The sequence below is a fragment of the Rhinoraja longicauda genome, chromosome 18, assembly GCF_053455715.1.
Source record: "Rhinoraja longicauda isolate Sanriku21f chromosome 18, sRhiLon1.1, whole genome shotgun sequence".
NCBI lineage: Eukaryota > Metazoa > Chordata > Chondrichthyes > Rajiformes > Arhynchobatidae > Rhinoraja > Rhinoraja longicauda.
Genome location: NC_135970.1, coordinates 34,085,843 through 34,112,916, shown reverse-complemented (window position 1 = coordinate 34,112,916; position 27,074 = coordinate 34,085,843).

Below are 27,074 nucleotides of genomic sequence, written 5' to 3'. Positions count from 1 at the left end.
AACGTCACCCATTCCTTCTCCACAGAGATGCTGCCCACCCCGCTGAGTTACTCCAGCTTTTTGTGGATAACTTTGGTTTAAACCAGCATCTGCACTTCCTTCCTACGCGTAATCCATTTACTGATTGATGTGTCCATCACTTCCCTCGCGTGCACCTGACGAGGGATTAGCTGCAAGTCTTCAGCTGGTACTCATGATCGATTTGATTGTCACTTCCATTTTCTGTTCAAATGAAGGCAGATATTTTGCACAAAGGGTGGTGGAACAAGCTGCCAGAGGAGGTAGTTGAGGCAGGGACCATCCCTATAATCTAAGAAGCAGTTAGACAGGTACATGGATAGGACAGGTTTGGAGGGATATGGACCAAATGCTGGCAGGTGGGACCAGTATAGCTAGGACATGTTGGCCGGTGTGGGCAAGTTGGGCCAAAGCACCTGTTTCCACGCTGTATCACTCTATGACTCTGGATGCATCTCATATTCTGCTTAGGTAGTTTACTACCCAATGGCATGAACATTGAGTTCTCCAATTTTAGGTAACTTCTAACAACCCCGCCCCGCACTAAACTCGCTCTTTCTCCCCAGCATCACTCCCTCTTCCCCTCTCTCTCATCAGGCAAGAGATACAGACATCTGAGAATCCAGTTTCCAAACGTTTCCCAACCATTAACTCCATCTACACCTCACGCTGCCTCGGCAAGGCCAGCGGCATAATCAAGGACCAGTCTCACCCCGGTCACTCCCTCTTCTCCCCTCTCCCATCAGGTAGAAGTGTGAAACGCACACCTCCAGATTCAGGGACAGTTTCTTCCCAGCTGTTATCAGGCAACTGAACCATCCTACCACCAACTTGAGAGCAATCCTGACCTCCCATCTACCTCAATGGAGACACACGGACTATCTCTAATCGGACTTTACTGGCTTTACCTTGCACTGAACGTCATTCCCTTTATCCTCCATCTCTACCCTGTGGACGGCTCAATTGTAATCATGTATGGTCTTTCTGCTGACTGGATAGCATGCAACAAAAAGCTTGGCACTGTACCTCGGTACACGTGACAATAATAAACTAAACTAAATCACTGAAAGAGTGAGTGAGAGAAAATGTACAATAAGGTGTGTAAAGGTGTGTAAAGCTGTGAAATACAGATGTTCTGTTGGTGAAATCAAAAGAAAATACACAGCAGATCAGTCAGTGCCCATTGAGAGAGGAAAACTGAGTTGATTGTGTAAAAATAACTGCAGATGCTGGTACAAATCGAAGGTATTTATTTCACAAAATGCTGGAGTAACTCAGCAGGTCAGGCAGCATCTCAGGAGAGAAGGAATGGGTGACGTTTCGGGTCGAGACCCTTTTTCAGACTGATGCTGCCTGACCTGCTGAGTTACTCCAGCATTTTGTGAAATAAATACCTTTGATAGTACAGATTGATCACGTCACTGTAGATCCTTGCAGTTCTAATCCAAAAGTGGAGACCAAATGATATATTCAAGAGAGAGTTAGATTTAGCTCTTTGGGCTTACGGAATCCAGGGATCTGGGGAGAAAGCAGGAACGGGGTACTGATTCTGGATGATCAGCCATGATCATATTGAATGGTGGTGCTGGCTCGAGAGGCCGAATGGCCTACTCCTGCATCTATTTTCTATGTTTCTCTGTCTATATTTAACCCAAATTGTCGAATTTGACACGGAATCCTTAGTCTGCAAGGTGCTCAGTTGCAAAATGAAGACTTGGTTGTGGAGGCCAAGTCATTGGGTATTTTTAAGGTGGAGATTGACAGATTCTTGATTAGTGCGGGTGTCAGGGGTTACGGGGAGAAGGCAGGAGAATGGGGGTTGGGAGGGAGAGATAGATCAGCCACGATTGAATGGCGGCGTAGACTTGATGGGCCGAATGGCCTAATTCTTCTCCTATCACTTCTGAACATATGAAGTGTATTAATGGACTGGCATGAGAGTAGGTGAAGTGCAAGTAAGTGGGAGAATGGTATTGATGAGATAACAGAGAGCCAGCACAGACATTGTGGGCTGAATAGATTCCATCCATGTTAGGGAATATGGAAATATGAACTATGAAGCTCCAAACATTCTTTGGGCCGAATGGCTTTATTCTGTTCCTGTGACTCATGAAGGTAGACACACAATGCTGGTGTAACTCAGCGGCACAGGCAACATCTCTGGAGAGAAGGAATGGGTGACGTTTCGGGTCGAGACACTTCTGCAGACTGATGTCAGGGGAGTCTCATGACTTATGTAGTTGTTCTTCAAGCCAACATTGGGCCTGGTTGGAACATTGGAAGAGGCTAAGGAAGGGTTGAAGTGGAATGAGGAATTAAAATGGCCGCTGACTGGTAGCCCAATGTCATCCTGTGGATTGGTGAAAATAGCTGCTTCACTTGGAAGGTCTTCCCTTGTGTCCAGATAGTTAAAGGAAATGCTAATATTATAGAACAATTCTAATATCCTGTAGTTTCAGAGGCTGAAGCAAAATGCCAGTCTCTGATCTGGAACAATTGGTACAGGCTTTTTCACCCAGCGAGTTGTGTATTTGTGGAATTCTCTGCCACAGAAGGCAGTGGAAGCCAATTCACTGGATGAATTTAAGAGAGTTAGATGGAGCTCTAGGGGCTAGCGGAATCATGGGATATGGCGAGAAGGCAGGCACGGGAAACTGATTGTGGATGATCAGCCATGATCACAATGAATGGTGGTGCTGGCTCGAAGGGCCAAATGGCCTCCTCCTGCACCTATTTTCTATGCTTCTATGTATAGACACAGCAACAAAATGGAGATACTTCCGAATGTATCCAATGAAAATAATCATGGATGTTTGGCCAAAGATAGACACAAAAGGCTGGAGTAACTCAGCAGGTCAGGCAGATATCCCTGGAGCGGATTAGGTGACGTTTCGGGTCGAGACTTTTCCTCAGACCTTTCAACCCGAAACGTTACCCATTCCATCTCTCCAGAGATGCTGCCTGTCCCGCTGAGTTACTCCAGCTTTATGTGTCTTCCTTCAGTTTAAACCAGCATCTGCAGTTCCTTCCTAAACAACATTGATGTTATACTCTGAAACCGATGCAGCAGAAAATCTCGAATGAAAGGCTATTGGAGAGTTATGAATTGATAATTTCATCATCATCTCCAAATCATTTTAAATGCAAATCTAAACGCTTTCTGCAGCTACATCTATTTGCTTTTTGCTTCCCCATTGAGCAGAAATGATAATGATAATTTGGCCAATAATGTTGTAAGCACACTACCGACTATTTGTCTGCTGTTAATGATTTGTGCAAATAATTTAGGTTTCTCACTGTCCTGGCCGTTAGCAGTTTAGTTTGGAGATATAGCGCACAAACAGATCCTTCGGCCCACTGAGCCCACGCCGACCAGCGATCCCCGCACACATTTAACCCTGCCTTACAATAGACAATAGGTGCAGGAGGAGGCCATTCGGCCCTTCGAGCCAGCACCGCCATTCAATGTGATCATGGCCTATCATGCTCAATCAGTACCCCGTTCCTGCCTTCTCCCCATACCCCCTGACTCCGCTATCCTTAAGAGCTCTATCTAGCTCTCTCTTGAATGCATTCAGAGAATTGGCCTCCACTGCCTTCTGAGGCAGAGAATTCCACAGATTCACAACTCTCTGACTGAAAATGTTTTTCCTCATCTCAGTTCTAAATGGCCTAACCCTTATTCTTAAACTGTGGCACCTGGTTCTGGACTCCCCCAACATTGGGAACATGTTTCCTGCCTCTAACGTGTCCAACCCCTTAATAATCTTATACGTTTCGATAAGATCCCCTCTCATCCTTCTAAATTCATCCCGCCGAGCCCGCGCCGACCAGCGATCCCCGCACACTTACACTAACCTACGAACACTAGGGACAATTTTACATTCATACCAAGCCAATTAACAAACAAATCTGTATGTCTTTGGAGTGCGGGAGGAAACCGAAGATCTCCGAGAAAACCCATGCAGGTCAGAGGGAGAACGTACATACTCCATATCGACAGCACCCACAGTTGGGATCGAACCCGTGTCTCTGGCGCTGTGAGGCCGCGACTCTACCGCTGCGCCACCATGCTGCCCATGTGATTGTTGCTCTTCTCAAGTTAAGAGCAAAGCTTTCTTAGTTCTGCTTATTGATCTATGTCAGTCCGTGTCATCCACAAAAATATACACCGTTATATCATCTATTTCAACATTTGCTTTTGACACATTAACAGCATGCAGCCGGACTGAACATCAACTTTCCCAGAAATATAATCATATCTTCGCTTTCCCCAGAGAAACTGTAAATTACTTGTCAGATTGACTATGATATTGAAAAAAATTCCATTACAAAGTAGGACAGGGTAGATCCATTCTAATAAATTTATTTTCTGAATCCCCATTAGTCAATCTCTTTCAGATTTGCGGATTTAGACAGTTATTATACGATACGATACGATAGAACTTTATTTATCCCAGGAGGGAAATTGGTCTGCCCACAGTCATAAAAACACAACAAGATCCATGAAATTCTGTGCAGCAGAAAACAGAAAAGTCACGAATGGAAAGTCCAGGATTGGGGATGTGCAAAGATTGGGGAGGGGAGTGGGGTGGAGGGGGGGGGGGGGGGGGGGTGGGTAAGGGGAGTCAGTCTACCCCACGACAGAAGGGGGAGGAGTTGTATGGTTTGATAGCCACAGGGAAGAAGGATCTCCTGTGGCGTTCTGTGCCGCATCTTGGTGGAACCAGTCTGTTGCTGAAGGTGCTCCTCAGATTGACCAGTGTGTCATGGGGGGGTGAGCTGTATTGTCCAGGATGCTCCGCAGTTTGAGGAGCATCCTCCCCTCCAAGACCCACCTCCAATTTTCCCAGTCATAAATGGAGCTTTATTGTGTAGGAAGGAACTGCAAATGCTAGTTTACCCTGAAGGTAGACACAAAATGCTGGAGTAACTCAGCGGGACAGGCAGCATCTCTGGAAAGAAGGAATGGATGATGTTTCTTCAGTCTGAAGGAGGGTTTATTTTAGAGATACAGTGTGGAAACAGGCAATAGACAATAGACAATAGGTGCAGGAGGAGGCCATTCGGCCCTTCGAGCCAGCACCGCCTTTCAATGTATTAGAAAATAACTGCAGATGCTGGTACAATTCGATTTATTCACAAATTGCTGGAGTAACTCAGCAGGTCAGGCAGCATCGGGGTCTGAAGAAGGGTCTCGACCCGAAACGTCACCCATTCCTTCTCTCCCGAGTTGCTGCCTGACCTGCTGAGTTACTCCAGCATTTTGTGAATAAACCGCCTTTCAATGGTAAATCTGTGGAATTCTTTGCCACAGATGGCGGTGGAGGCCAAGTCAATGGATATTTTTAAGGCAGAGGTAGATAGTTGCTTGATTAGTACGCGTGTCAGAGGTTATGGGGAGAAAGCAGGAGAATGGGCTTAGGAGGGAGAGATAGATCAACCATGATTGAATGGTGAAAGAAAATAACTGCAGATGCTGGTGCAAATCGAAGGTATTTATTCACAGAATGCTGGAGTAACCCAGCAGGTCAGGCAGTATCTCAGGAGAGAAGGAATGGGCGACGTTTCGGGTCGAGACCCATCAACCATGATTGATTGGTTGATGGGCCGAATGGCCTAATTCTGCTCCTATCACTTATGAACATGAAATGTTTGAACTTGCGAACAAGAGAAGGTTGACTCGCTGGTGATTTGAATGTGAGTAACGTCTACAATGGGCCTTTATGGCCATTTGCAGCTTGAACTGTGTATAACGGTTCCAAGCTCTCACGACTATTGCTAATGGACTCGGCGAGCTGTTTCCATGCATGCGGTACTTAGTCGGAAACCGAAGGGCAACTTTTCCCCGATTAAATCTTTCCCCTCTCATCTTAAACCTATGTCCTCTTGTTCTCGATTTGTTTTACTCCGGGTAAAAGACTGTCATCAACCCTATCACTGGCCCTTGTGGTCACATCAAATCATCGGTCATCCCTCGTCCTCCTGCGTTCCAAGCCAACAAAGTCCCAGCCTGCCCAACCCTCTCACTACAGCTCAAATCCTGACAACATCTACTCTAAATCTTCTCTACACTCTTTCCAGCTTGACAACATCTTTCCTGTAGCACGCTGGCCAAAACTGAACACAATACTCCGAATGTAACCTCGCCAAAGTCTTGTTCATCTGCGATGGAACAATCCAACTTTTATGCTCCGTGCCTGACCGACGAAGATCAATGTTCCGAGAGGCTTGTTGACAACCCCATCCATCTGTGACACCACTTTCAAGGACCTGCGTACCTGCACTCCTGGATCACTCTGCTCTACAACATTCCCCAGTTCCCTGCCATTCACCGTGAACAACTGTGACAGTTCCTCCAGCACGTTATCATATCATATCATATATATATACAGCCGGAAACAGGACTTTTCGGCCCACCAAGTCCGTGCCGCCCAGTGATCCCCGTACATTAACACTATCCTACACCCACTAGGGACAATTTTTACATTTACCCAGCCAATTAACCTACATACCTGTACGTCTTTGGAGTTAGTGATTTACTTTAGACTTTAGTGAAACGGCGCGGAAACAGGCCCTTCGGCCCATTGAGTCCGCACCGCCCAGCGATCACCCCGTGCACTGGCACTATCCTACACACCAGGGACAATTTACAGTTTTTAAAGAAGCCAATTAACCTACAAACTTGTACGTCTTTGGAGTGTGGAAGGAAACCGGAGCACCCGGAGAAAACCCACATGGTCACTGGGAGAACGTGTACAGACAGCAGCCGTAGTCAGGATTGAACATTGGTCTCCAGCGCTGTGAGGCAATGACTCTACCGCTGCGCCACCATGCCATTAGGTTTGATAGCAAAGAGTTAGTAGCATAAATACCAGCTGATTATTAATGTGCCAACCGTACAGTAACTCTAATTAACATCTAACGCCTGAGATCTCCCAGTCACCATCGGCTTGTTTCCATTTAGACATAAAAAAGTTTTGGGCTACCAGCTCAAATAAATTAATTTCAACCCATTGCATACATGAAAAGTTTAAAAGCTATAACTTTAAAGCCACATCTGATTGTCCAGTTACACCAAGTTGAGTTTAAAAAAAAGATTTTTTTAGATTTACAGATACAGTGCGGAAACAGGCCCTTCGACCCACCGAGTCCGCGCCGCCCAGCGATCCTCGCACATTAACACTATCCTACACACACTAGGGACAATTTTTACATTTACCCAGTCAATTAACCTACATACCTGTACGTCTTTGGAGTGTGGGAGGAAACCGAAGATCTCGGAGAAAACCCACGCAGGTCACGGGGAGAACGTACAAACTCCGTACAGACGGCGCCCGTAGTCAGGATCGAACCTGAGTCTCCGGCATTGCATTCGCTGTAAGGCAGCAACTCTACCGCTGCGCCACCGTGCCGAGTTGATGTAGAATTTACGAGAGAGTAGTCTAACAACATCTTTGATTTTTACTTTGAGTTTAATGTCCAGTTTGTTTTAGATTAGAGTCAGAGTGAGGCCCAGCGCAAATTGGAGGAACAGCCTCTTATATTTCGCTTGGGCAGCTTAAAGCCCAGTGGTATGAATATTGATTTCTCTCACTTCAGGTAGCCCCGGCATTCCCTCTCTCTCCATCCCTCTCCCACCCAAGTCGCATCGGCTTCTGATTTTCACCCGACAAACAGCTAACAATGGCCTGTTTCCTTTATCATTGTTACATTTTTGCCTATCTTATATTCGTTGTTCTTTATCTCTCCACATCATCGTCTGTATCTCTCGTTTCCCTTTTCCCTAACCAGTATGAAGAAGGGTCTCGACCCGAAACGTCGCCCATTCCTTCTCTCCAGAGACGCTGCCTGTCCCGCTGAGTCACTCCAGCACATTGTGTCCATCGTTTGTTTTAGATTAGAATGTTTTTAAAAACCCCTACATGTTTATCCCCTTATTCTCTTGATGTGTGTTTATGAAATCCAACATCTCACATGCCGAGAAGTACAGATGTTTATTTCAAAAGTGATTTGCTGTATCGTTTAAAGCTTTTGAGCACTGACTATCAATCTGGAGGAAATAAAGAGACTTGCATTTATAAATACCTCCCACATCCCTTCAAGAAACCTTGTTCAGACAGTGAACTCTTTCAAACTGCAGTCACTCGTAATGTGGGAAAAGTTGAAAGGTTTGGTGTTTATAATGGGAGATGGCAGAATTCTTTATTTATCCTCCGATATTTTTGCCTCCTCCAACGGGATCCCACCATTAGCCGCATCTTCCCATCTCCACCCCTTTCCGTTTTCCGCAGAGACCGTTCCCTCCGCAACTCTCTGGTCAATTCATCCCTTCCCACCCAAACCATCCCCTCCCCGGGCACTTTCCCCTGCAACCGCAGGTGATGCAACACCTGTCCCTTTACCTCCCCCCTCGACTCCGCCCAAGGACCCCGACAGTCTTTCCAGGCGAGGCAGAGGTTCACTTGCACCTCCTCCAACCTCATCTACTGTATCCACTGTTCCAGGTGTGGACTCCTGTACATCGGCGAGACCAAGCGTAGGCTCATCGATCGTTTTGCTGAACACCTCCGCTCAGTCCGCCTTACCCTACCTGATCTCCCCGTTGCTCAGCAGTTTAACTCCCCCTCCCATTCCCACACTGACCTTTCTGTCCTGGGCCTCCTCCACTGTCAGAGTGAGGCCCAGCGCAAATTGGAGGAACAGCACCTCATATTTCGCTTGGGTAGCTTACACCCCAGCGGTATGAACATTGACTTCTCTAACTCAAGTAACCCTTGCTTTCCCTCTCTCTCCATCCCTTCCCAGTTCTCCGACCAGTCTGACTGTCTCTGATTACATTTGAGCTCTGTTTGCTTTGTTGTTACCATCTCCCAGCTAACAGTGATCTATTCTACATTTGCCTTGATCTACGCCCCCTTTAATGTCTCGTTTTCACACCTTGCACTTCCTATCTCTGTATCTCCCTCTTTCCTGACTCTCAGTCTGAAGAAGGGTCTCGACCCGAAAACGTCACCCATTCCTTCTCTCCAGACAGGCTGCCTGTCCCGCTGAGTTACTCCGGCATTTTGTGTCTATCTTCTGTTTAAACCAGCATCTGCAGTTCCTTCCTACACATTCTTTATCTCTGGATGAGGATGCTACTTTCAAGGGCAACCTGAGTTGCTCACGCGAGTGGGAATGAGGCAACATTGAAACTGCAGCAGTCTGCTGAGTGAAGAAACGCTGAATATAACACCAGTCTCACCCCGGCCACCCCCTCTCCTCCCCTCTCCCATCAGGCAAGAGGTACAGAAGTGTGAAAACGCACACCTCCAGATTCAGGGACAGTTTCTTCCCAGCTGTTATCAGGCAACTGAACCATCCTATCACAACCAGAGAGCAGGGCTGAACTACTATCTACCTCATTGGTAGGTGGATACTATCCTTGATCAGACTATCCTTGATTGGACTATCCTTGATCGGACTATCCTTGATTGGACTATCCTCGATCGGACTTTGCTGGCTTTACCTTGCACTAAACGTTATTTCCCTTATCATGTATCTATACACTGCAAATGGCTCAATTATAATCACGTATTGTCTTTCCGCTGACTGGATAGCATGCAACAAAAAGCTTTTCACTGTTCCTCAGTACACGTGACAATAAACTAAACTGTGACTATAGACTAAATATACTAAGGGCTGGAGTAACTCAGCGGGTCAGGCAGCATCTCTGGAGAACATGGATAGGTGACGTTTCACAGAGTGCTGGAGTAACTCAGCGGGTCGGGCAGCATCTCTGGAGAACATGGATGGGTGACGTTTCACAGGGTGCTGGAGTAACTCAGCGGGTCGGGCAGCATCTCTGGAGAACATGGATAGGTGACGTTTTGGGTCGGGACTGATTGAGAATGATCAACCATGATCACATTGAATGGTGGTGCTGGCTCGAAGGGCTGAATGGCCTACTCATGCACCTATTGTCTATTGTCTATTGGGACCCTTCTTCGGATTGATTGTGGGGGGAGGGGTGGGGAGAACAGGAGGAGAGGCGAGGGCAGGTGTTGGTTAGTTACCTAGAATTGGACAATTCAGTATCCGTACCGTGAGGTTGTAAGCTGTCTTCTTGTGCCCCACCTCCCCCTCTTTGGGTTGTCTAAGTGTTTCACTGTGCGCATTGTTACGGCCTTCAATACGCCAACTTGCTCGATAGACTCGCCCCTGATCTACGAGCGTTGTGTGTGCGCCCATCTGTGTGAAGCCAGATACAAGGGGTAGCACAAAATGCCCTCCCCCGCGGCCCTTCATCCCAACTTGCCCACTCCAACCAAGGTTTAGTTTAGTTTAGAGATACAGCTCGGAAACAGCCCCCCGAGTCTGCAGCAACCAGCAATCCCCCACACGCTAACACTATCCTACACACACTAGGGACAATTTACACATGGAAGGAGCGAGCTGCCGGAGCAAGCAATCGGAGCCGTGTACAGTGACTACATGTATAAGACAAGTGCGTGGATAGGGAAGTTTTAGAGGTTATTAATGGGCCACGTTTGAGAATGAGTCATGAGACGAGACAGTCTGTCTCTTTACAACACCATCCTTTTAATTTCAAAGTAATAACTTCTTGAAATGCCCATTAGAATTGATATTCTGAAGTCAGATTCTTGTTATGAATTAGTGGCTTCATGTCTCTTAATATCTCCTGAATAATCCCCGACAAGGACTCGTGCATGGTGCAGCAGCGGGTGAGATTGAACTGCGCCCTTGACAGGGAAGGGAAAGGTTTGGAGGGATACGGGCCAAATGTAGGCAGATGGGACTAGCATAGATGGGGCGCGGTGGCGCAGTGGCAGAGTTGCTGCCTCACGGCACCAGAGACCCGGGTTCGATCCCGACTACGGGTGCTGTCTGTACGGAGTTTGCATGTTCTCCCCGTAACTTGCGTGGGATTTCTCCGGGTGCCCCGGTTTCCTCCCGCACTCCAAAGACGTGCAGGTTTTCAGGTTAATTCGCTTCTGTAAATTGTCCAAGGTGTGCGGGAAAGTGTCAGTGTGCGGGGATCGCTGGTTGGCATGGACTCGGTGGGCTGAAGGGCCTGTTTCCGCACTGTATCTCTAAAGTTAAGTCTAAATTCGGTGGCCTCTAGCTTTCAATGTCCTTATCCTGGGGAAAGATGTGACCATCCACTTTATCTATGACCCTAATCATTTTCTTGGAATCTTTAACATCATCCCTGAACTTCCTATGCTCCAAGGATAAGAGTCCCAGCCTCCATTGTCCCTCCTAACTGAAGACTGTTTTCAAGAGAGAGTTAGATTTTGCTCTTAGGGCTAATGGAATCAAGGGATATGGGGAGAAAGCAGGAACGGGGTACTGATTTTGGATGATCAGCCATGATCATATTGAATGGTGGTGCTGGCTCCTGCATCTATTTTCTATGTTTCTATGTTAGACCTCAAGTCGCAATGGCATCCTCATGACTCTTAGTTGAGTTGAGTTGCGTTGCGTTTAATTGAGTTTAGTTGAGTTTAGTTGAATTTAGTTGAGTTGAGTTTAGTTGCGAAATACAGCATGGAAACAGGCCCTTTGGCCCACCGATTCCGCGCTGACCAGCGATCCCTGCACATTAACAATATCCTCGCACTAGGGACAATTTACACTTATACCAAGCCAATTAACCAACAAACCTGCACGTGTTTGGAGTATGGGAGGAAACCGAAGATCTCGGAGCAAACCCACGCAGATCACGGGGAGAACGCACAAACTCCGTACAGACGGCGCCCGTAGTTGGGATCGAACCCGGGTCTCCGGTGCTGCAAGCGCTGTAAGACAGCAACTCTACCGCTGCGCCACCGTGCCGCCCAAAGTTTATTGCCACATGTGTCGAGAGTGAAAAGCTTTTTGTTGTTGTGCTAACCAGCCAGCGAAAGGCTATGTGTAAGAAGGAACATCAGATGCTGGTTTACTCCGAGGATAGACACAAAATGCTGGAGTAACTCAGCGGGGCAGGCAGCATCTCTGGAGAGAAGGAATGGGTGACGTTTCGGGTTGAGACCCTTCTTCAGACTATAAATGATTACAATCGAGCTGTCCACAGTTTATAGATACAGGCTAAAGGGAATAATGTTTAGTACAAGATAAGGTTCAGTAAAGTCAGATTAAAGATCATCCAGGTTTTCATCATCCAGGTTTTCGAGAATCTTTTCTGCAATTGTTCCGGCTTCATGACAGGCTGTGTGCCAGAGTATTGGAGAAGGGTGGGTGTACGAGTGTAGATGTGGCCTGCCAGGTCAGATACAGGCACTGATCAGGCAGTATTGGGGGATTGGATTATCAGTCAGTTCAGTGCAGTTTAGCTTATTGTCCAAAGCTTTTTGTTGCATGCTGACCAGTCATTGGAAAGACAGTACATGATTGCAATCGATCCATTTACAGTGGACAGATACATGATAAGGGAATAACGTTTAATGCAAGGTAAAGACAATAGGTGCAGGAATAGAACGGAGATGAGGAAGAACTTTTTCAGTCAGAGAGTGGTGAAGGTGTGGAATTCTCTGCCTCAGAAGGCAGTGGAGGCCAGTTTGTTGGATGCTTTCAAGAGAGAGCTGGATAGAGCTCTTAAGGATAGCGGAGTGAGGGGGTATGGGGAGAAGGCAGGAATGGGGTACTGATTGAGAGTGATCAGCCATGATCGCATTGAATGGCGGTGCTGGCTCGAAGGGCTGAATGGCCTACTCCTGCACCTATTGTCTATTGTCTATTGTCTAAGCCAGCAAAGTCCAATCAAGGATAGTCCGAGGGTCACCAAAGAGGGAGATAGTAGTTCAGGACTGCTATCTAGTTGTGATAGGATGGTTCAGCTGCCTGATAACAGCTGGGAAGAAACTGTCCCTGAATCTGGAGGTGTGTGTTTTCACACTCCTGTACCTTTAGCCTGATGGGAGAGGGGGGAAGATGGCGTGGCCAGGGTGTGATTCGTCCTTGATTATGTTGTTGGTCCTGAGTCAACGGTTGATTAATCATCACCAATTGTGCGTGCTCTTGCTTAAAGCCTGATGCCAAAACCTGTCCCAACTGCCCCACTCTGCAATGTATATTAGTTTAGTTTAGTTTACAGATGCAGCGCTGAAACAGGCCCTTCGGCCCACCGAGTCCACACCGACCAGCGATCCCCGCACACTAACACTGCCCTGCACACACTAGGGACAATTTACACCTACACCAAACCAGTCAACCTACAAACCTGTACATCTTTGGCGTGTGGGAGGAAACCGAAGATCTCGGAGAAAACCCACGCAGGTCACGGGGAGAACCGACGAACTCCGTACAGACGGCGACCATGGTCGGGATCGAACCCAGGTCGCCGGCGCTGCCAGCGCTGTAAGGCTGCAACTCTACCGCTGCACCACCGTGGCCGCCCTTTTCGTGCTTGCTTCTATCAGCGAAACGATTTCCGAAACACTTTTTTCTTACAATCATCAATGGGATTCAGAGTAGAAAACGTCCGGCTGAACATCTGCACTTTCCCTGGAAGTTGTCTGAACAAATAGATGATATATCAGAAAATAACTGCAGATGCTGGTACAAATCGAAGGTATTTATTCACAAAATGCTGGAGTAACTCAGCAGGTCAGGCAGCATCTCAGGAGAGAAGGAATGGGTGACGTTTCGGGTCGAGACCCTCCTTCAGACTGATGTCAGGGGGGGCAGGACAAAGGAAGGATATAGGTGGAGACAGGAAGATAGAAGGAGAACTGGGAAGGGGGAGGGGAAGAGAGGGACAGCAGATATCTTTCTCTGCTCAGCGGCCTATGTGGTTTCCCAGTCCAACATATTCTCCACATTCGAATTCAAATTCACTCACTCTTGTTTTCCAATATATCATTAGCCATTTGTCATCTATCGATGTCAACCCCTTTGGTTTCTCTGCTTTCCTGCAAACTTGGGCTTCCCCCCCCCCCCCCCCCCCCCCCTCTCTGATTTTAATCGGTCAGTAGATGCTGCCCAGGTGTAGGAAGGACTTGCAGAGGCTGGTTTACACCGAAGATAGACACAAAATGCCGGAGTAACTCAGCGGGCCAGGCAGCATCTCTGGAGAGAAGGAATGGGTGACGTTTCGAGTCCAGACCCTTCTTCAGACTAAGAGTCAGAGGAATGGGAAACAAGAGGTATAGACTGTGACATAGAGAGATATAGAACAAATGAATGAAAGATATGCAAAAAAGTAACAATGATCAAGGAAAGGTGGAGCCCACAATGGTCCATTGTCGGCTGTGGGCTAGGTATAGCGAGCTTTACAGAATGAATAATTCAACAGGACCGAGAGAGTTGTGAATTTGTGGAATGTTCACCCAGAGAGTTGTGAATCTGTGGAATTCAGAAGGCTACCTGAATCACTTTGATTGCGTAAAGATTATTTTTGTTGTTTTGGCCTTCTGCAATGAAGATAAAGATGATCTAGTTTCCCTTGTACCTAACCAGTCTGAAGAAGGGTCTCGACCCGAAACCTCACTCAATCCTTACTCCAGGTTTTTTGTGTCTTTCCAGGACAAAGTCGTCCATTTAAACCGGTGTTACTCGCCGGTTAAATAGTGCACAATTTACCATTTTTAAATCCCGCCATTTACAATTGCTTGAGCACTAGCTGAGTGTTTTAACGGTGGAATAATTGCAGTATTTAATATTGCATGGTATTAATTTACAGTTGCTTTGAAGGGTGTGGTGAGACTCCTTTTACATTTCTGTGTTTGAATCACGTCGTAAATCACTTTAAACTTTACAGGGACGAACTGGTGAAAATGATCAGAATTCTCAAGGTTAAATGGTTTTCTTTTGCTCAGCCCTGACCATCCATCATGGTGAAAATTCATAAAACATTAAATTGAGATAATGAGATTTAAATAGTTCTTGAATTAACTTGACTGAAGATTCTATCAGGATGCAGAATAATAGTTCTCAGGGACATCTTCTCCCCCTCTGTTATCAGGCTTCTGAACGGTCCTTCCATAAGCTTGGGTCCTGTCCGATTCACCTCTACCCCATTGTGGACATTGGACTTTGTCTCTGGAACTGGTGCGCTACAATGCTGAGAACTACAACTAAAACAATGCATTTCACTGTACCTCTGCACACGTGACAACAATGAACCTAAACCTAGGTCCCTCTGTACGGTAAAGATATGTTATGCTGTTGCAAGTAGGAATTTAATTGATCTGTTTGCGGTACATCTAACAATTAAACTTTCGTGTCTACCTTCAGTACCTATTCCTTCTCTCCAGAGACGCTGCCTGACCCGCTGAGTTACTCCAGCACCCTGTGAAACGTTACCTATCCATGTTCTCCAGAGATGCTGCCTGACCCGCTGAGATACTCCAGCACTGTGAAACGTCACCTATCCATGTTCTCCAGAGATGCTGCCTGACCCGCTGAATTACTCCAGCACTCTGTGAAACGTCACCTATCCGTGTTCTCCAGAGATGCTGCCTGACCCGCTGAGTTACTCCAGCACCCTGTGAAACGTCACCTATCCATGTTCTCCAGAGATGCTGCCTGACCCGCTGAGTTACTCCAGCACTCTGTGAAACGTCACCTATCCATGTTCTCCAGAGATGCTGCCTGACCCGCTGAGTTACTCCAGCACCCTGTGAAACGTCACCTATCCATGTTCTCCAGAGATGCTGCCTGACCCGCTGAGTTACTCCAGCACCCTGTGAAACGTCACCTATCCATGTTCTCCAGAGATGCTGCCTGACCCGCTGAGTCTCTCCAGCGCTTTGTGTCTATTACCAATTAAACACCCTTGACTCCTGAATTATATTCCCCATCACACTTGCCTATTCTTCCCTTAACCGTATCTTTACCACTTGCTTTAATCTCTGACAATGCGAGTGTGCTCCATATTTTTCGTTTAGTTTAGAGATAGAGCGGAAACAGGCCCTTCGGCCCACCGTCCACACCGACTAGCAATCCCCGCACATTAACACTATCCTACACATACCAGGGACAATTTACATTTATACCAAGCCGATTAATCTACAAACCTGTACGTCTTTGGAATGTGTGAGGGAACAGGAGATCCCGGAGAAAACCCACGCAGGTCACGGGGAGAAGGTACAATCTCCATACAGACAGCACCGTGGTCAGGATCGAACCTGTGTCTCTGGTGCTGTAAGGCAGTAGCTCTACCGCTGCGCCACCGTGCGGCCCATTGGAGAGGGAACAAACCTTAGTGTAAGAGGCACTGCTTAAACCTATTGGAGATGATGCAGAAATCAGTACCAGAGTCTAACTTTGACAGCACTGGGCCTGTACTCGCTGGAGTTTAGAAGGTTAAGGGGGAACCTCATTGAAACTTTCAGAATAATGAAAGGCATCGAGAGAGAGAGGATGTGGAAAGGATGTTTCCACTGGTGGGAGAGTTTAGGACCAGAGGTCACAGCCTTAGAATTAAAGGGCGCTATTTGAGAAAGGAGGTGAGGAGGAACTTCTTTAGTCAGAGGGTAGTTAATCTGTGGAACTCGTGTGGAGGCCAAGCCAGTGGATATTGTTAAGGCAGAAGTAGACAAATTCTTGATTAGAACGGGTGTCAAGGGTTATGAGGAGAAGGCATGAAAATGTGACAAGGAGGCAGAGATCAGCCATGATTGAATGGCAGAGTGGACTCGATAGGCCGAATGGCCTAATTCTACTCCTATAACTTGTGAACATGAAGTTATTCTGAGGTGCTTTTTTCTAAGAGTTAGTGATCCTGATGCCATTTGTCCGCAGTTACTTGTAAGGATTGCATAAAAATGGAAAATTGACGTTCTATTTAGATTAAATGTCTTTATGAATAATAATATTTTGTGAAACTTCAAAGACTATTTTTTTTGGTATTATTATAAATCCCCAGTCAGTTTTGATAACTAATGTTGGTTGATTTACACGATTAAATGCATATGACGCACCAGAAATATGAAAAAGATTTATTTAATATTTTAAGTTGCAATAAAAAAAGTAAATATTTTACATTGAGCCTGATAATAGCTGTAGTTCAGAGACTTTGATTTCATCGTCTAGAGACGTTTGGGACAATAAAGTTTGAAGTTATAAACAAATCCGCCATTAACCAAATCTGCAATTCCCAAAATTAATGTAAACTTTTGAAGTTTGCAAAGGGAACAAGACAGCAAAAATAATTAAATCTAGCACTTGGAGCAACAGGATGTTCAAGTATTTCAGGCAAGGAACTGCAGATGCCATTTTACAAATAGAAAAGACACAAAATGCTGGAGTAACTCAGCGGGTCGGGCAGCATCTCTGGAGAACATGGATAGGTGACGTTCCACAGAGTGCTGGAGTAACTCAGCGGGTCAGGCAGCATCTCTGGAGAACATGGATAGGTGACGTTCCACAGAGTGCTGGAGTAACTCAGCGGGACAGGCAGCGTCTCTGGAGAACATGGATAGGTGACGTTTCAGGTCCAGACCTTCAGACTGATTGTAGTAGAGGGGAGAAAGCTGGACAAGAGGAGAGGCAGGACAAAAACTGGTGAGTGATAGGTGGATACATGTGACAGAGGGTTTTCATTGAAGACAGACACAAAAAGCTGGTGTAAGAAGGACCTGCAGGTGCTGGTTTAAACCGAAGGTAGACACAAAAAGCTGGAGTAACTCAGCGGGTCAGGCAGCATCTCTGGAGACAAGGAATGGGCAACGTTTCGGGTCAAGACTCTTCTGTTGGTGGATGGTTGGACAAAGGCCAGAGATGAAAAGACAAAAACTGTGAGATAAGGAGATAAAGATAGAAGTATCTGATAAAGGGTTCTGACTGAAACGTCACCTATCCATGTTCTCCAGAGATGCTGCCTGACCCGCTGAGTTACTCCAGCACTCTGTGAAATGTCACCTATCCATGTTCTCCAGAAATGCTGCCTGACCCGCTGAGTTACTCCAGCACTCTGTGAAACGTCACCTATCCGTGTTCTCCAGAGATGCTGCCTGACCCGCTGAGTTACTCCGGCACGTTGTGTCCTTGTTTTTGTACACCAGCATTTGCAGTTCCTTGTTTGTATACTTCTGTGTGCTTGGTCTTGGTGTGATGTCTTTGGGGTGTGGGTGGGAAGGGTGCTGGTGTGAACAGGTTATCGGTGTCCACCATGGACTCTGTGGGCCGAAGGGCCTGTTTCCACACTGTATCTCTAAACTAGTAGCATTTTGGTTTTGCCCGAGTATCTGTTGTGTTTTTCTTGGGAAGTACATGTGGACACGACCATGGGGCGGCACGGTGGCGCAGCGGTAGAGTTGCTGCCTCACAGCGCCAGGGATCCAGGTTCGATCCTGACTACGGGCGCTGTCTGTACAGAGTTTGTAACTTCTCCCCGTGACCTGCGTGGGTTTTCTCCGGTTTCCTCCCACACTCCAAAGACCCACAGGTTTGCAGGTTAATTGAGTTTGTTAAAAAATTGTAAATTGTCCATCTAGTGTGTGTAGGATAGTGCTAATGTACGGGGATCACTGGTTGGCGCGGACTTGGTGGACCAAAGGGCCTGTTTCTGCGCTGTGTCCCTAAACTAAACTCAACCAAACCTCGACAGGATGTGGTCGTACATTCTACAGGTCATGTCCTCGATAGAGCTGATGAGTCAATGTCGAGATTTCCAAGTCTGGGCTTTCCAAGTGGACACAGATTGCTTCGACTACAGTACTGAACGGCAGTTTCTCCGCGGCTGATGTGAAACACAGGAGCTGCTGATTCCCAGAAGCAAACGTCGGAATCTTTCCTCCCTTTAATAAAGGCATCCCTCGTGACTCCATCCGGATCTGGCACCAGCCCAAACCTTATTAAATATCCAAAATCACAGCCTCCCAGCATCTCCCCCGGAGGTTCACTGGCTTCCTTTGGTAGAATGGAGACTCCATCATTTAGAAACATAGAGACCGAGAAACATAGTAAATAGGTGCAGGAGTAGGCCATTCGGCCCTTCTAGCCAGCACCGCCTTTCAATATGATCATGGCTGATCATCCAGAATTAGTACTACCCCGTTCCTGCTTTCTCCCCATATCCCTTAATTCCGTTAGCCCTAAGCTCTAACTCTCTCTTGAAAACATCCAGTGAATTGGCCACCACTGCCTCTTGTGGCAGTGGATTTGGGATTAAATAGATGGCATCCATTTACAGTTGTGGCTTTGTCTCCGTGATGACTATTTCAGCAGTAACTTCCTTAGTTTAGTTTAGTGACTGCGTGGGTTTCCTCTGGGTGCTCCGGTTTCCACCCACATCCCAAAGACGTGCGGGTTTGTAGGTTAATCTGCCCTCTGTAAATTGTTCCGAGTGTAGGAATTGATGAGAAAGTGGGATTGTGTAAAATCGCGTGAATGGTTGATCGCTGGTCGGTGCAGACTAAGTGGGCCGAAGGAACCATTTCCATGTTGCATCTCTAAACTAAACTCAATGAGCTTTGCTTTGTATGCTGTCCAAAGGACCAGATAATACTGTACATGAATACAATCAGGTCAAACTCGAGTACATGGATTGGACAGGTTTTGAGGGATCATAATCATAATCCAAGTATGTTTTGCAACATACGAGGAATTTGATTTGCCATACAGTCATACCAATAAAAAGCAACAAAACGCACAAAATACATTTTAACATGAACATCCACCACAGTGACTCCTCCACATTCCTCACTGTGATGGAAGGCGAAAAAACAGTTCAATCGCTTCCCTTCTTTGTTCTCCCGCGGTCGAAGGCCTCGAGCCTTCTGTTGTCATGGCGATCTTGGCTCCTGTAGCTGGAGGTCGGGCCCTCCACGTCGGGGGATCAAGTTCCCGCATCGGGGGGATCTCAGCTCCCCCGCGCCGGGCGATCGGACCCAGGGTCGTGGGCTGGTCGAACCTCTTGCGACTTTGGAGCTTCCCGACATCAGTCTTTACCCGAGACTGCGAGCTCCTCGATGTTGAAATCTGCAGGCCGCGGTTGGAGCATCGGTCCCAGGCAAGAGATCGCAGGCTCCGATGGTAAGTCCACGGCCCCGCGGTGGGGCTCAAAGTCAGTCTCGAGCAAGGCCGCCAGCTCCATGATGTTAGGCCGCAGAGCTACCGGAGATACGATCCGGAAAACAATCGCATCTCCGGCAAGGTAACTGTGAGATAAGGAGATAAGGATTGAAAAAGGTTTCCCCTGACCCCCTCCCTCACCCCCTACATAAAACAAACCAGAGAACAATAACACAAACTTTTAAAACACACTAAAAGTAACAAAAAAAGTCGAAAAGTCCGACAGACCGTCGGTGAGGCTGCCATCGCTGACGGCGCCACCCTGTGGATATGGATCAAACGCAGGCAAATGGGACAAGTGTAGCTGGGACATGTTGGCCGGTGTGGGCAAGTTGGGTTGAAGGGTCTGTTTCCACGCTATGACTCTATGCTGCATAGGGGTTAATCAAGCCAGTTCATCGTACAGAGATTACCGAGGAATGAACCCAAGTTCATTTGGAGAAAGAGGAGCAAATGTACCTGATGTACACACCAGAAGCATAGTTCATTACCCAGGGTGAGCTGTAACCTGCAGCCCAATACTTTGTGAATATTCTCCAGTACGACCGCAATGGCGTAAAGCAGACCAACTTTTAAATAGTTTGGATTTCAAAAATCTGGTAAATGTCAAACGCTGGCAGCTTATTTATTTTGTGTTTCTAAGCTTTATTGCCTTACGTGAAGCGTTTTGCAAGGTAATATATGGATCGCTTTTCAAACCTGCACAATCCAGTCTTAGGAAACTATTCATCATTCCAAAGTTTGTAAATTAAGCGTTTTTTTAAAAAAAGAAAGATTTTTTTTACTACAGAAATTTCATCTTTGACGAATGTTCTGAAATGGAGAAACAAAAAAATTGGGGGGTGGAGGAAAGAAGTAAAAATATTAATTTGAGAAATTAGTATTATTGGTGAAGCCAGATTAGAACTCTGGGGAGCAGGCCTGTTGTCGGGCCAGAGGACATAGGTTCAAGGTGATGGAGAAAAGATTTCATAGGAGCCTTTTGGGCTTATGGAACAAGCTGCCAGAGGAGGTAGTTGAGGCAGAGTCTATCCCAGCGTTTAAGAAACAGTTAGACAAGTTTAGTTTAGTGATACAGCATGGAAACAGGCCTTTCGGCCTACCGGGCCCATGCCGACCAGCGATCCCCGCACACTCACACTATCCTACACACACCAGAGACAATTTTACCAAGCCAATTTGCTTACATGCCTGAATGTCTTTGGAGTGTGGGAGGAAACTGAAGATCTCAGAGAAAACCCACGGGGAGAACGTACAAACTCCGTACAGACAGCACCCGAAGTCGGGATCGAACCCGGGTGTCCGACGCTGTGAGGCTTATCGAAACATAAAAGATTATTAAGGGGTTGGACACGTTAGAGGCAGGAAACATGTTCCCAATGTTGGGGGAGTCCAGAACCAGGGACCACAGTTTAAGAATAAGGGGTAGGTCATTTAGAACTTTTTCAGTCAGAGAGTTGTAAATCTGTGGAATTCTCTGCTTCAGAAGGCAGTGGGGGCCAATTCTCTGAATGCATTCAAGAGAGAGCTAGATAGAGCTCTTAAGGATAGCGGAGTCAGGGGGTATGGGGAGAAGGCAGGAACGGGGTACTGATTGAGAATGATCAGCCATGATCACATTGAATGGTGGTGCTGGCTCGAAGGGCCGAATGGCCTACTCCTGCACCTATTGTCTACTGTCAACCACTGCACCACAGTGCCGCCCCTGCCCAAGGTGCATGGATAGGGCAGGTTTGGAGGGATATGGGCCAAACGCAGGCAGGTGGGACTAGTGTAGCTGGGGCATGTTGGCCGGTGTGGGCAAGTTGGGCCGAAGGGCCTGTTTCCACACTGTATCAGTCTGTGACTCTAAAGCCTAAGAGTTGGGAATTGAATAAGTTAGATTCTCCACTTTGTAACCATGGTTTAATAGTTTTATAACCCCCCCCCCCCCCCCCCACTCCTCACCCACACAACCCCCTTCTCCCTCCACTGCCCACCTCGACTCGCGAGACCGTTCTTCAGATTTCGTCACCCATTCCTTCTCTCCGGAGATGCTGCCTGACCCGCTGAGTTACTCCAGCATTTTGTGTCTGTCTTCAGTATGAACTAGCATCTGCACTTCCTTCCTGCACACACAGCTTAAACTTTGGTATTGTTTAGATTCTGAGTTTCACCCCAAAGGCTAATTTGAATGTAATTATTGTTACTAAAACGTATCTCACTTAAGTACCCCGTACAGCTGTCAAAGTAGGAGCCATGGAACCTGTGGTCCTGGGCTTCATTCCAGCTCCTGCTCCATTAATAAACCCTCACATGTGGGCACTAGTTCTGAACTGTGTAACTCTGAAGCTCTTCACTACAGAGACTATTATAGTTATTATTACACTATTATTGTTTGTATGTATGTGTGTGCGTATATATATATATATGTGCATATATGCAGTATATTTATACACACACACACACACACACACACACACACACACACACACACACACACACACACACACACACACACACACACACACACACACACACACACTCACACACACACACAAGTAGCAAGGAACTGCAGATGCTGGTTTAAACCGAAGGTAGAGACAAAATGCTGGAGTATCTCAGCGGGACAGGCAGCATCTCTGGAGAGAAGGAATGGGTGACGTTTCAGGTCGAGACCCATCGTGGCGCCCATTCCCTTATCTGTAGGCTGTAAACGGCTCGATTGTATTCATGTATTGTCTTCCGCTGACTGCTTAGCACGCAACAAAAGCTTTTCACTGTACCTCGATAGACGTGACAATAAACTACACTGAACTGAACTGAGGACAGTGTTAATGCGCTGGTCGGCGCAGACTCGATGGGCCGAAGGGCCTGTTCCCGCGCTGTATCTCTAAGCTCTAAGCTCTAACAAGTTCCACTTTTGCTCTGCTCTTCCTGCAGAGTCGGGGGTGATGGTTCAGGATGTTTTGTGCAGTTGTGTAGAGAATGAAGACGGCTCGTTATTGTTGAAGACCGAGCGGGAGGAGTCCGATGTTGGTAAGACCCCTCTTCTGTAACCTGTTAAAATGTTGCGTACTTATTCATAAGTTCGTAAGGGATTGGAGCAGACTTTGGCCATTTGGCCCATCGTCTACTCCGCCATTCAATCATGGCTGATCTATCTCTCCCTCCTAACCCCGTTCTCCTGTGCGTATGTGCGAATATATGTACATATACACACACTGAACTTTGTTCTCGTTTATTATATAGTTTAGAGTGTACTATGCATACATGTTCTGTTGTGCTTCTACAAGTAAGAATGTCATTGTTCTATCTGGGACACACGACAATAAAACTCTCTTGCCTCTTGACCGTTCTGTGTCATTGAGGTGGTGCTTCCGTTTAATTGCGGCTGGCCCTCAAAAAACGTCCTTCTTCATGATTTTTAGCAAAACGGTGGTCAAATACTAGAGGGCAGAGCTCCCTGGTGAGAGCGTGAGAGAGGCAAAGTTTAAAGGAGACTAGACCAAGTGGGCCCATTGGGCCCAAACCTCTCCTGCATTGATGCAGCACCCTCTCCTCCCCCCCTCCCCCCCTCCCCCTCACCCTCCCTCCTTCCCTCCCCTCACTCCCTCCTCCTCCTCCTCACTCCCTCCCCCCTCCCCCCTCCATCCCCCCCCTCCTCCCCCTCCCCTCTCCTCCCTCTCCCCATCCCCCTCCACCCCCACTCCGCCTCCCTCCCCATTCCCCTCCACCCCACCATCCCCTCAACCCTCTTTATCCTCCCTCGCCCCCTCCCTCCCCCCTCCCTCCTCCCCCCCACTCCCGCCCACTCCCCCTCACTCCCTCCTCCCCCACTCTCTCTCCTCCCCCACTCTCTCTCCTCCCCCTCACTCCCTCCTCCCCCTCACTCCCTCTGCCCCCTCACTTCCCTCCGCCCCCTCACTTCCCTCCGCCCCCTCACTCCCCCCTCCCCCCCCCAACTCCTCCCCCTCACTCCCCCTCCCTCTGAATTAGACCATTCGGCCCATCGAGTGTAGTCCGCCATTCATTCACGGCTGATCTATCTATCCTTCTCAACATGGATAGGACCGGAGTGGAGGGATATGGGCCAAACACAGGCTGGTGGGACTAGTGTAGCTGGGGCTTGTTGGCCGGTGTGGGCAAGTTGGGCCGAAGGTCCTGTTTCCACGCTGTATCATTCTATCACTCCGTATCAGGGAAGTGGTTATGTTACTCCATCCTTCTTCGCTCAATGAGTCTCTACCAACGTAAGTAATTAGATGTAAGAGTTATTGTTAGAGTAATGGGCAAATGAATTTGTAGATAAATTATTGCAAAAAGGGTGCTCGGTGGTCAGAAGGTGGGTCAGGAGGAGGAGGTTCATGATTCATGATTTTCTGAGCATAGGTTTTGGGCACATTGAATCATAAATTGAATCATAAGGTCGGCACGGTGGCGCAGCGGTAGAGTTGCTGCCTTACAGCGAATGCAGCGCCGGAGACTCAGGTTCGATCCTGACTACGGGCGCCGTCTGTACGGAGTTTGTACGTTCTCCCCGTGACCTGCGTGGGTTTTCTCCGAGATCTTCGGTTTCCTCCCACACTCCAAAGACGTACAGGTATGTAGGTTAATTGACTGGGTAAAAATTGTCCCTAGTGTGTGTAGGATAGTGTGCCGGGGATCGCTGGGCGGCGCGGACTCGGTGGGCCAAAGGGCCTGTTTCCGCGCTGTATCTCTAAATCTAAATCTAAAATCTAAAACAAAAATCTAAAATCTAAAAAATAATAGTCATTCACCCAGAAACAGGCCCTTCGGCCCAAATCGTCCATGCCGGCCAACATGCCCCATCTACCGTAATCCCACAGCCCACGTTTGGCCCATATCCCTCAAAACCTTTCCTATCCATGTACCTGTCCAAATGTCTTTTAAATGCCGTAATAAAACTTGACTTTTTGAAATAACACTGGAAACTTTCCAAAAACAAAATTACAAGCGAGGTGGCGCAGCGGTAGAGTTCCTGCCTCGCAGCGCCAGAGACCCGGGTTCCATGGTGACCACTGGTGCTGTCTGTACGGAGTTGTCCATTTATCTAGGAGCTCCAGTTTCCCCCCCACACTCCAGGTTTGTCGGTTAATTGGCTTTGGTAAAATTGTAAATAGTCCCTAGTGTGTAGGACCATCCTACCACCGTACCGGGCGGCACGGTGGCGCAGCGGTAGAGTTGCTGCTTTACAGCGAATGCAGCGCCGGAGACTCAGGTTCGATCCTGACTACGGGTGCTGCACTGTAAGGAGTTTGTACGTTCTCCCCGTGACCTGCGTGGGTTTTCTCCGAGATCTTCGGTTTCCTCCCACACTCCAAAGACGTACAGGTATGTAGGTTAATTGGCTGGGTAAATGTAAAAATTGTCCCTAGTAGGTGTAGGATAGTGTTAATGTATGGGGATCGCTGGGCGGCACAGACTTGGTGGGCCGAAAAGGCCTGTTTCCGGCTGTATATATATGATATGATATGATATGATACCACAACCAGAGAGCAGTTCTGAACTACTATCTACCTCTTTGGTGACCCTCAGGGTATCCTTGATCAGACTTCACTGACTTTACCTTGCACTAAGCGTTAGTCTCTTATCGTGAAGATAGACACATAAAGCTGGAGTAACTCAGCGGGACAGGCAGCATCTCAGAAGAGAAGGAATTGGTGACGTTTCGGGTCGAGGCCCTTCTTGGCATGCATTCCCTTATCCGTAGGCTGTAAACGGCTCGATTGTAATCATGTATTGTCTTTCCGATGACTGCTTAGCACGCAACAAAAGCTTTTCACTGTACCTCGGTACACGTGACAATAAACTAAACAGAACTAAACTGAGGACATGTTAATGCGCAGACTCGATGGGCCGAAGGGCCTGTTCCTGCGCTGTATCTCTAAACTCTAACAAGTTCCGCTTTTGCTCTGCTCTTCCTCCAGAGTCGTGGGTGATGGTTCAGGATGTTTTGTGCAGTTGTACAGAGAATGAAGACGGCTCATTATTGTTGAAGACCGAGCGGGAGCTGTCCGATGTTGGTAAGACCCCTCTTCTGTAACCTGTTAAAATGTTGCGTACTTATTCATAAGTTCGTAAGGGATTGGAGCAGACTTTGGCCATTTGGCCCATCGTCTACTCCGCCATTCAATCATGGCTGATCTATCTCTCCCTCCGAACCCCATTCTCCTGCCTTCTCCCCATAACCGCTGACAAGCATACTAATCAAGAATCTATCTATCTCTGCCTTAAAAATATCCAATGACGGCCTCCACCGCCTTCTGTGGCAAAGAATTCCACAGATTCACCACCCTCTGACTAAAGAAATTCTGCTTCTCCTTTTATGAAAAGAACGTCCTTTTATTCTGAGGCCGTGACCTCGAGACCTGGACTCTCCCAGTAGTGGTAGCATCCTCTCCACATTTGCTCTATCCAGGCCTTTCACTATTCTGTACGTTTCAATGAGATCCCCCCTCATTCTTTTAAACTCCAATGAGTACAGGCACAGTGCTGTCAAATGCTCATCATATGTTAACCCACTCATTCCTGGGATCATTCTTGTAAACCTCCTCTGGACCCTCTCCAGAGCCAGCACATCCTTCCTCAGATATAGTCCTGGATAAGATAGGCAGTCCGAAGAAGATCTCCATTGAGGTAGATGGGAGGTTAGAACTGCACTCTAGTTGGGGAGAGGATGGATCAATTGCTTGATAACATCTGAACCTCGATAATCTTGCACAGATGGTTACCAGTACAGTATCGAGTCCTTCAAATAACTTGAGCCGCGTAGCTTTGACATTGCCATTTAGGATTTAATTTTGGGCATATGGCTTAACAAGAGATCTCGGGAATGAGTGGGTTAACATCTGATGAGCGTTCGACGGCATTGAGCCTGTACTCACTGGAGTTTAGAATGATGAAGGGTGAATCTCAGCAAGACGTACAAAATAGCGAAAGGCTTGGACAGAGTGGATGTGGAGAGGATGTTTCCACTAGTGGGAGAGTCCAGGTCTCGTGGTTACAGCCTCAGAGTTAAAGGACGTTCCTTT